This window comes from Lithobates pipiens, unplaced genomic scaffold (assembly GCF_037356315.1).
Source record: "Lithobates pipiens isolate NorthernLeopardFrog02 unplaced genomic scaffold, aLitPip1_a1.2 Scaffold_28, whole genome shotgun sequence".
In the NCBI taxonomy this organism is placed as follows: Eukaryota; Metazoa; Chordata; class Amphibia; order Anura; family Ranidae; genus Lithobates; species Lithobates pipiens.
In genome coordinates this window covers 27,465,484-27,474,623 of record NW_027507789.1, presented here as the reverse complement: position 1 = coordinate 27,474,623, position 9,140 = coordinate 27,465,484, and positions in this window count along the sequence as shown.

Below are 9,140 nucleotides of genomic sequence, written 5' to 3'. Positions count from 1 at the left end.
AGTTGGATTTGAGGTGCCCACAAAAATTAAGGAAAATTGGTAGGACTGTTCACCAAGTGTAAAGTTTATTATAGGGTGCTCTGGAGAGCTCTTGCCACCACTTTGATTAAATTTGAGTTCTTTATTAATTCTGGATCCTTCTGATACAAATACTCAGCCACAAATTACGAATTGAACAAAGGAAAATCCCAAACTTTATTTAGCACAACATTTCACATTGTTCAGGAATTTTCCAATATGGACCCATTTCATGATAACTGAGTGCTCTTCAGCCCTATAGATAACCTCAATTGGTCACGTCCTTCCTAAAGACCTCAAATCCTTAATCCATCTATGTATTTACGACCATGGGATTAAAATATTCCAGTGATTTCCTCGCACTTACCTTTAGTGAGAATTCTTCATAACCCCACATTTTGTTCTGCCTATGAAAATCCTTTGGCTTTTTGGTGTTGGCAAACAAAAGGTGTACATTTTATCTACGATCTCCTTACAATTGATGGTATAAAATACCTCAAAAAGAATTAGAAGTTGCCTGATTCTGAAACATTTTACTACAATCAAAATAATACATCAAAATCGTATTACTTATCGTACCGATTCCCCGATTTGAGTAACACTTTTTAAAAATCTTTGTCTCAAAAAAAACAACTCACTCCATGGGCTTAATCCCAACCATATACAGTGATGTGAAAAAGTGTTTGCCCCCTTCCTCATTTCCTGTTCCTTTGCATGTTTGTCACACTTAAGTGTTTCGGAACATCAAACCAATTTAAACAATAGTCAAGGACAACACAAGTAAACACAAAATGCAATTTGTAAATGAAGGTGTTTATTATTAAAGGTGAAAAAAAATCCAAACCATCATGGTCCTGTGTATAGGTTATAAAGCCATTTCCAAAGCTTTGGGAATCCAGCGAACCACAGTGAGAGCCATTATCCACAAAAGGCGAAGACATGGAACAGTGGTGAACCTTCCCAGGAGTGGCCGGCCGCCCAAAATTACCCCAAGAGCGCAGCGACGATTCATCCAAGAGGTCACAAAAGACCCCACAACAACGTCCAAGCAACTGCAGGCCTCACTTGCCTCAGTTAAGGTCAGCATTCATGCCTCCACCATCAGGAAAAGACTGGGCAAAAATGGCCTGCATGGCAGAGTTCCAAGGAGAAAACCACTGCTGAGCAAAAAGAACATCAAAGCTCGTCTCAATTTCTCCACAACACATCTTGATGATCCCCAAGACTTTTGGGACAACATTCTGTGGACCGATGAGACAAAAGTGGAACTCTTTGGAAGGTGTGTGTCCAAGTATATCTGGCGTAGAAGGAACACTGCATTTCATAAAAAGAACATTATACCAACAGTAAAATATGGTGGTGGTAGTGTGATGGTCTGGGGCTGTTTTGCTGCTTCAGGACCTGGAAGACTTGCCTTGATAAAAGGAACTATGAATTCTGCTGTCTACCAAGAGATCCTGAAGGAGAATGTCCGACCATCTGTTCGTGTACTCAAGCTGAAACGAACTTGGGTTCTGCAGCAGGACAATGATCCTAAACACACCAGCAAGTCCACCACCGAATGGCTGAAGAAAAACAAAATGAAGACTTTGGAGTGGCCTAGCCAAAGTCCTGACCTGAATCCTATTGAGATGTTGTGGTATGACCTTAAAAAGGCCGTTCATGCTCGAAAACCCTCTAATGTAACTGAATTAGGACAATTCTGCAAAGATGAGTGGGCCAAAATTCCTCCAGGACGCTGTAAAAGCCTCATTGCACGTTATCGCAAACGCTTGGTTGCAGTTGTTGCTGCTAAGGGTGGCCCAACCAGTTATTAGGTTTAGGGGGCAATCACTTTTTCACACAGGGCCATGATGGTTTGGATTTTTTTTCACCTTTAATAATAAACACCTTCATTTACAAATTGCATTTTGTGTTTACTTGTGTTGTCCTTGACTATTGTTTAAATTGGTTTGATGTTCCGAAACACTTAAGTGTGACAAACATGCAAAGGAACAGGAAATGAGGAAGGGGGCAAACACTTTTTCACACCACTGTATGCAGCCTTTAGGCTGCTTTCACACTGGGGCGGTATTCAGGCGTTACAGCGCTAAAAATAGCGCCTGTGTAACGCCTGAAAAAAAACGGCCCCTTTAACTCCAGTGTGAAAGCCGGAGGGCTTTCACACTGGAGCAATGCGTTGGCAGGACGGTGAAAAAGTCCTGCTAGCCGCATCTTTGCAGCGGTGAAGGAGCGGTGTATTCACCGCTCCTATACCGCTCCTACCCATTGAAATCAATGGGACACCGCGGCAATACCGCCGGCAATACCGCCGGCAAAGCGCCGCTGCAGCGGCGCTTTGCGGGCGGGTTTAACCCCTTTTCAGCCGCTAGCGGGGGTTAAAACCACCCCGCTAGCGCCCGCACACCGCCGCTAAAACGACGGTAAAGCGCCGCTAAAAATAGCGGCGCTTTACCGCCGACGCTGCTCCCGCCCCAGTGTGAAAGCAGCCTTACTGACACAATGGGCCCAGCAAATCTCCCATACATAGATAAATGGGGAAAATGACTCTTGATCAAACAGAATGAAAAGTAAATTTTGCCTTAAAGCTAGCAGATTTTGGATATGTGTTTACAGCATGTTTAGAACTGTGCTGAGGCCAACCTAGTTCCCAATCCTTGGCATTACTGCTTGGACCAGATTCAGATCTTCGTAAACACAAAAGAAAACTAGTGGAATTTGTATTCCTGGTGGCCAGGAAAACATTGGCTAAGGCATCGAAGCCGCCAATCATTGATTTTTCTGAAACAAAACTGGGGTCATTGGTGCACAAGATGTTCACTGCTATTCCTAATGATACCCATCCCAAATTCTTGAAAATATGGACTCCATGGCTGGATTATAATTTGAACTTAAAGTGTTACTAAACCCACAACAGTAAGATCAGTCTGTATATGCAGTAAAGCATGCTTCTTATACTCACTTTGGAACCTAAGGGGTTAATCTTCTGCATTGTGTAAAAAGGCTGTTTGATCCTGTCTGCTCTGATTCTTCCCTTTTTCCACTGTCCCCAATCCATCTCCTGATAGAACAGAGCTATTAGGAAGCACTCTGCACATGCTCAGTTTGGTGTGTAATGTTAGAGAGTTTTTTCTTTCTTGGGAAGGTGCCTGTGATCAGTACAGGGCCAATAAGCGCTGTCCGGACAGAGGGTCAGGGGTCCTCCAGCCCCATAGGACAGTCAGAGTAGAATGAAAACTCCTCCTACAAGCTTGAACCAGACACTGATAGAAGTCACAAGACTGCTATATGCTGCTGATTAGAAAGGTATTTAGCAGTTTATATTTACTAAAAAAGCTGCATTTCCATGCTCTGTGTACCATGGGAGGCTAGATATAGTTAATGTGGGGTCCTGGGTTTAGTAACACTTTAAATCGCTCTCTTCTTTCACTTTGATCCAGTAATATGGGGGATGCTGGAGGAGATGTCAAGTTAGCATAGAAAGTAATTAGACATAAGAGGCTCTTCTAGGGAATTTACCCCTGGAGTTTTCTAGCAAGTTCATAGGGACATTGCAAGTGAATAAAAATAATCCATGTAAAGGAAAATATTGTAATAATTTTTTTTTGTCTTTTTACCTGCAATGACAGAGACTCTTTTATCAGCCTTCCAACTGAACATAATGATTTATTTATTTTTTGCTGACAAAAAGGAAAGAAATGGGGAAAATCAAGAGAGAGGAAACAGGTAATCAATTATGGAAACGATAATTTAGCTAAATAATGCTGAACTTGTATTACATCTTCAAAAGCTAACAATAATGCCAACATTGCTTCGCAATAGGATTGATTTACTCAAGGAACAGAGAGACTATGCATTTAGCGAACAAAATGTTAACTTGAGCTTTGTAAATGTAGTAAATATGTGCTCACTTCAGTCATCCAATTACGTGGATAAAAAATAGCTTTGGTCTTTGCCTATTTTCTTCGCACACGAATGGGTAGTCAGAGTGAACATAGCTTCACCTTATTTACCAACCACAGCTAGTGTTCATTTTGTATAGCAAAAATTTGCTTTGCTCAGTGAAATATCTCCTGCTTTAGTAAATGAAACCTTTGGAGCCATCGATCAAAGACAAGTGCGCATGTCAGGTGTCAAGACTTCAATGGCTACATACTTGTATATTTCAAGCCCAGGTAGGACTTTTGTACTCAACATAAAAAATATTTCTTGGAGTTCATTGAGAGACACAAGATTCAGAGACAATTGGGTTATATTGTTGCCTATACAAGGATTAAATCCCTGGCAAATAAAAAAAACAGTGGTCAACCTGGTATAAATCCTTCCACTCCCAGAATGCCATAGTTTTGTAACCAAGCAGTGGGCTGTTGCTGGTGTCCTTCAATTAACTCCAAAAAAAAAAATAATAATATATATATATATATATATATATATATATATATATATATATATATATATATATATATATATATTCTTTCTCCTTTATTGAGGGACACAGGATTAAGAGGCATTTGGGATATCCAAAAAATAGACCAACCAAGAGGTGAACAAGACAGCAAATAGAACAATAACAGGCCCACTAAAAAAACTGCAACCTAAAGAGCTGCCTGATGGACCATACACCTTGTATACATCTGGAATCAGGAGGCCTGAACATCCACCTAGTAAAACTTGCTAATAAGTTAAGCAAAGCATGCCAAAAAAAAGCACTCACATATATAGTAGAGTTTGCTTTCACAGGAAAGTGTGGAATCAGAATTTTAAATCCAAAGGCTTTGTCTAAGCCCACGTACACACGGTCGGAGATTTTAGCAACCAAATCCGTCGGATTTTGCCCATCGGATCTTGTCCGAAACTGTTGCATACACACGGTCGGACAAAGTTGGCGAAAAATCCGATCTTTCAGAACGTGATGACGTAATTTCGTTACGAAGGGACTACATTCAGGCTAGTAGACAATAGCTTTGATGTAGGAATTTGATCTGAGCATGTGTGGCACTTGGTCCGATGAAAATGCTCTACACATAATCGGATTAGGTCCGTCCGGCCCAGTTGGTCGGGAAATATTTCCACCATGTTGGAAAATTGGGTCGGACGGAGATTCGGACGGAATCAGTCCGATGCATACCACACACAGTCAGATTATCTGACGACACGGTCCGATAAGACTCATTCCGACAGATTCTCTGACCGTGTGTACAAGGGCTGAGTCACCAAGAAATGATGGAGCAAGAATCTGGTTCTCCTTTGTGGAGGCCATCTAGGACGGTGATGGCGAACCTTTGCACCCCAGATGTTTTGGAACTACATTTCCCATGATGCTCCATTACACTGCAGAGTGGATGAGCATCATGGGAAATGTAGTTCCAAAACATCTGGGGTGCCAAGGTTCGCCATCACTGATCTAGGATGACAAAGAAAGAGTCCATCTTCCTAATGGGAACAGTGGCTGTGAAGTAGACTTGTATAGCACAAACTACAACCAGACAATAAAGGTACCTCTTCTTCACCACAATATGTCCTCAGTATTCCAGTCCGATTGACACCCTGTAATTGGAGACTGGTGAAGGTTGGGAGCTGAGCCCACAGTTGGTCTTCAAAAATATTTCAGAAATGGAAGCTTCAATATATATTTCTCTACTTCCCATAAACATTAACTGACATAAACGGCTTATTTTCTTTAAGAATGATCGAATAAAAGCTGCTCATAAAAATTGCTACATTTTAACAACTGTGCTTTTGTGACAGTAAATATCACAATGTACTATCTACAACTTTTATGGGCGCTATCCTTCTTTCAATATCTGAGGACAATAAACCCACAATGACTGATAGTAGATGGTAGTAGAATGTCCCCTGAAGGACAAAACTAGTCTTGTCAAATGACTTTGGTATTATGTAAAAGCGTCTGCTTCACCAGCTTTAAATATATAGTGCAGGGGTCTCCGAACTGCGGCCGGGGCAGCCATATCCCTTTGCTTGCCTTTAACCGGCCCTTGGGACACTTTTCCTTCCACTGATGCAAGACACTATTATGGGGCACTATTCCTACTGACATCAACAATGGGGAAATATTTCTCCCACTGACACCAATGATGGGGCACTATTATTCCCACTGACACCAATGATGGGGCACTAATAATCTCACTGACACCAATGATGGGGCACTAATATTCCCACTGACACCAACAATGGGGCACTATTTATCCCACTATTACCAACAATGGGGCACTATTCTTCCCATCAATACCAATGATGAGGCACTATTCCTCAAACTGATACCAACAATGGGGCACTATTAAATCCACTGACACCAAAGACGGGGCACTATTCCTCCCACTGAAACCAGAAATGGGGCACTATCCCCCCCATGCCAAATAGGCACTGGCTACTCCCAATGACCATAGTCCAGCCCCCCTTAAGTCTGAAGGACAGTAAATTGGCCCTTTGTTTAGAAAATTTGGAGACCCCGTGGTATAGTGTTTGATTACTAAAGGAATATAGGTTGTGCATTCAGAACAGTAACTTTTTACTTGCCTTTATGAACTAAAACTATCCAATCATTTAAAAGCAAAAATTCTGTTATTTAATTTGCCGTGCATAAGACTGGAACACAACTTTACCTCATTCACTAAGCCAAGTAAAAATTTACTTTGTATAGAAAGAACAAACTAATTGCACAGCTTATACTTCTTTAGTAAATTAACCCTATTACATAGAGAGACAAGGTATGGTTGACAGCCCCAGAGCATAGTTACATACAGTAGTTGGTAAGGTTTGAATAAAGACAACAGTCCATCCAGTTCAATCTGTGTAGGTGTGTGTAGAAAAATCAGGTGCTTACAAATACCCCCGCCTTAATTCAGGCGCCCAGCGCCCGAAAAGGGACCAGGCACCTGAGTAGGGGGTCGCAGCGGCGGCCAAAGATAGATTCATGCAATGCATGAATCTACCTATTGGTGCTAGAGGTGGTGGTGGGAGAGAGGGAGCGGCGCCCGTGCGCCCTTATGGACGCACCACCACTGCTCCCTGGGACTGAAAAGTTTCATACTTACACTGGGATCACCGTTGAGATATTTGTATATCGCAATCATATCTCCTCACGAGCGTCTCTTTTCCAGGGAGAATAAAATTAGCGCTTGTAGTCGTTCCTTATAATTGAGGTCCTCCAGGCTTCATATTAATTTAGTTGCCCTTCTCTGGACTTTCTCTAGCTCCAGCACATCCCTTCTGAGGATTGGTCACCAGAACTGGACATAATACTCCAGATGTGGCCGAACCAGAGTTTTATAAAGTGGTAAAATAATAGTTTTATCTCTGGAGTAAATTCCCTTTTTAATACATGCTAATATTCTGCTGGCTTTGGTAGCCACCGCTTGACACTGCATGCTATTGCTCAGTCTGTCTTCTACTAGGACCCCTAGACCCTTCTCCATCCTGTAAGCCCCTAGAGGTTCTCCCCCTAATGAGTAACTTGCATTTATATTTTTAGTGGGATTTCCACCCACTTCTTGTTTTTGCTATGAGACAGGAAGTGAAGGTACATCTCTCCAAGGGGACAGAGGTGGCAAAAAAAAGTGACAGGATTTATAACTAGGGCTGGGAAAATTAAAGATGAATTCCTTGATTAATCATTAATTTTTTTGATCGATCAAAATTATTTTGATCGGTACTCACCTCTCCGCCGGCTTCCGGGTCTTCAGGGAGTTCCATCGGAGATCCCATGACATTACGGACATCAACTTCACCGGACGTCACCCCTTCACCCCTTTGCCAAGTGCCTCCGTCTGCTAACGACAGGAAGGGGGGAGGAGTCTGGTGACGTCACCGGACAGCCTGGACAGTGAGAGTAAATATGGACGTGTTTAACTGAGATCATTCAGTGAGCTAAGTGTAGGCAAATTTGATAACCTTCTTTTTTAACATTGTTGTAAAAAAAAAAAAATGTAAACACTCTGGCATGTTTGCGTGACTGGCTAAAGTGATGCCTACGTGCCTACTATAAAGTGACTGACAGTCAATATACTAGATAAGTTTTATAATTAAAGTTATAATTAAAGTTAAACTAACTTTCTAAGTTTTTCTTAAAGTTTAATAAAAAAAAAATACTTCTGTCTGTGCTACAGTTTGAATTTAAAACGTATTTGTGTGAACTGTGAAGTTAAGTCATGGATTGTGGAAACTAACTAGTGTCATGTGATTGTATATAGTGTATACCACATTTACAACTGACCAATGCAGAGTCGCAATGCAAGGAGATCAGCTAAAGGTAGTTGGATCTGTATGTGCGTTATAATTAATCGAAATTAGTCGATTAAAAAAAAATAATAATCTATTAATCGAACAGGAAAATTTTAATCAGTAACAGCCCTAGTTATAACCCTCCTTTCCAAAATGGAAAAAAAAAATTGCCTTTAGTTCTACTTTAAACCTCTTCTCTTCCAGCCACAAGTTCACAGTTTTTACATTTTCTAACACATGACACATGACAAATTCTTTATTTTCTCAAAAACCTTTAATGATCCTCTTCCCTCTTGTGAATTAAAGTGTATGTTGGTATATGTGTGTTCTGTACACATAAGTCGTTATGAGTAGATAAATAAATGGCAGCTGGATTCACATTAATTGCCAGTAACCGCAAGTCATTGGCAGTGCAGGCCACAGCATCCCCAGGAGAGGTGCAGCGCCTGCAGTGAAAACAGTTTCATTATGTTAAGTCCCACCCTTGTAATACCAAAATCCTAGAAAATTGCAGACGCAGCAAAGAGTTGGTACAGTTACTGTTTAATAAAAAAGAAGAAAATTTTATATATATATATATATATATATATATATATATATATATATATATATATATATATATATATATATATATATATATATATGCACACACACACATACATGCATATATATATACACACACACACACATATACATATATATATATATATATATATATATATATATATATATATATATATATATATATATATATATATATATATATATATATATGAACATCAGTGCATTTTCAGTGATCACATATTTTGAGTCATAAATGTGATGTCTACGTTAAACATACCTAAACTCAAGAACAAAATGATATTGTTTTATTAAACTGA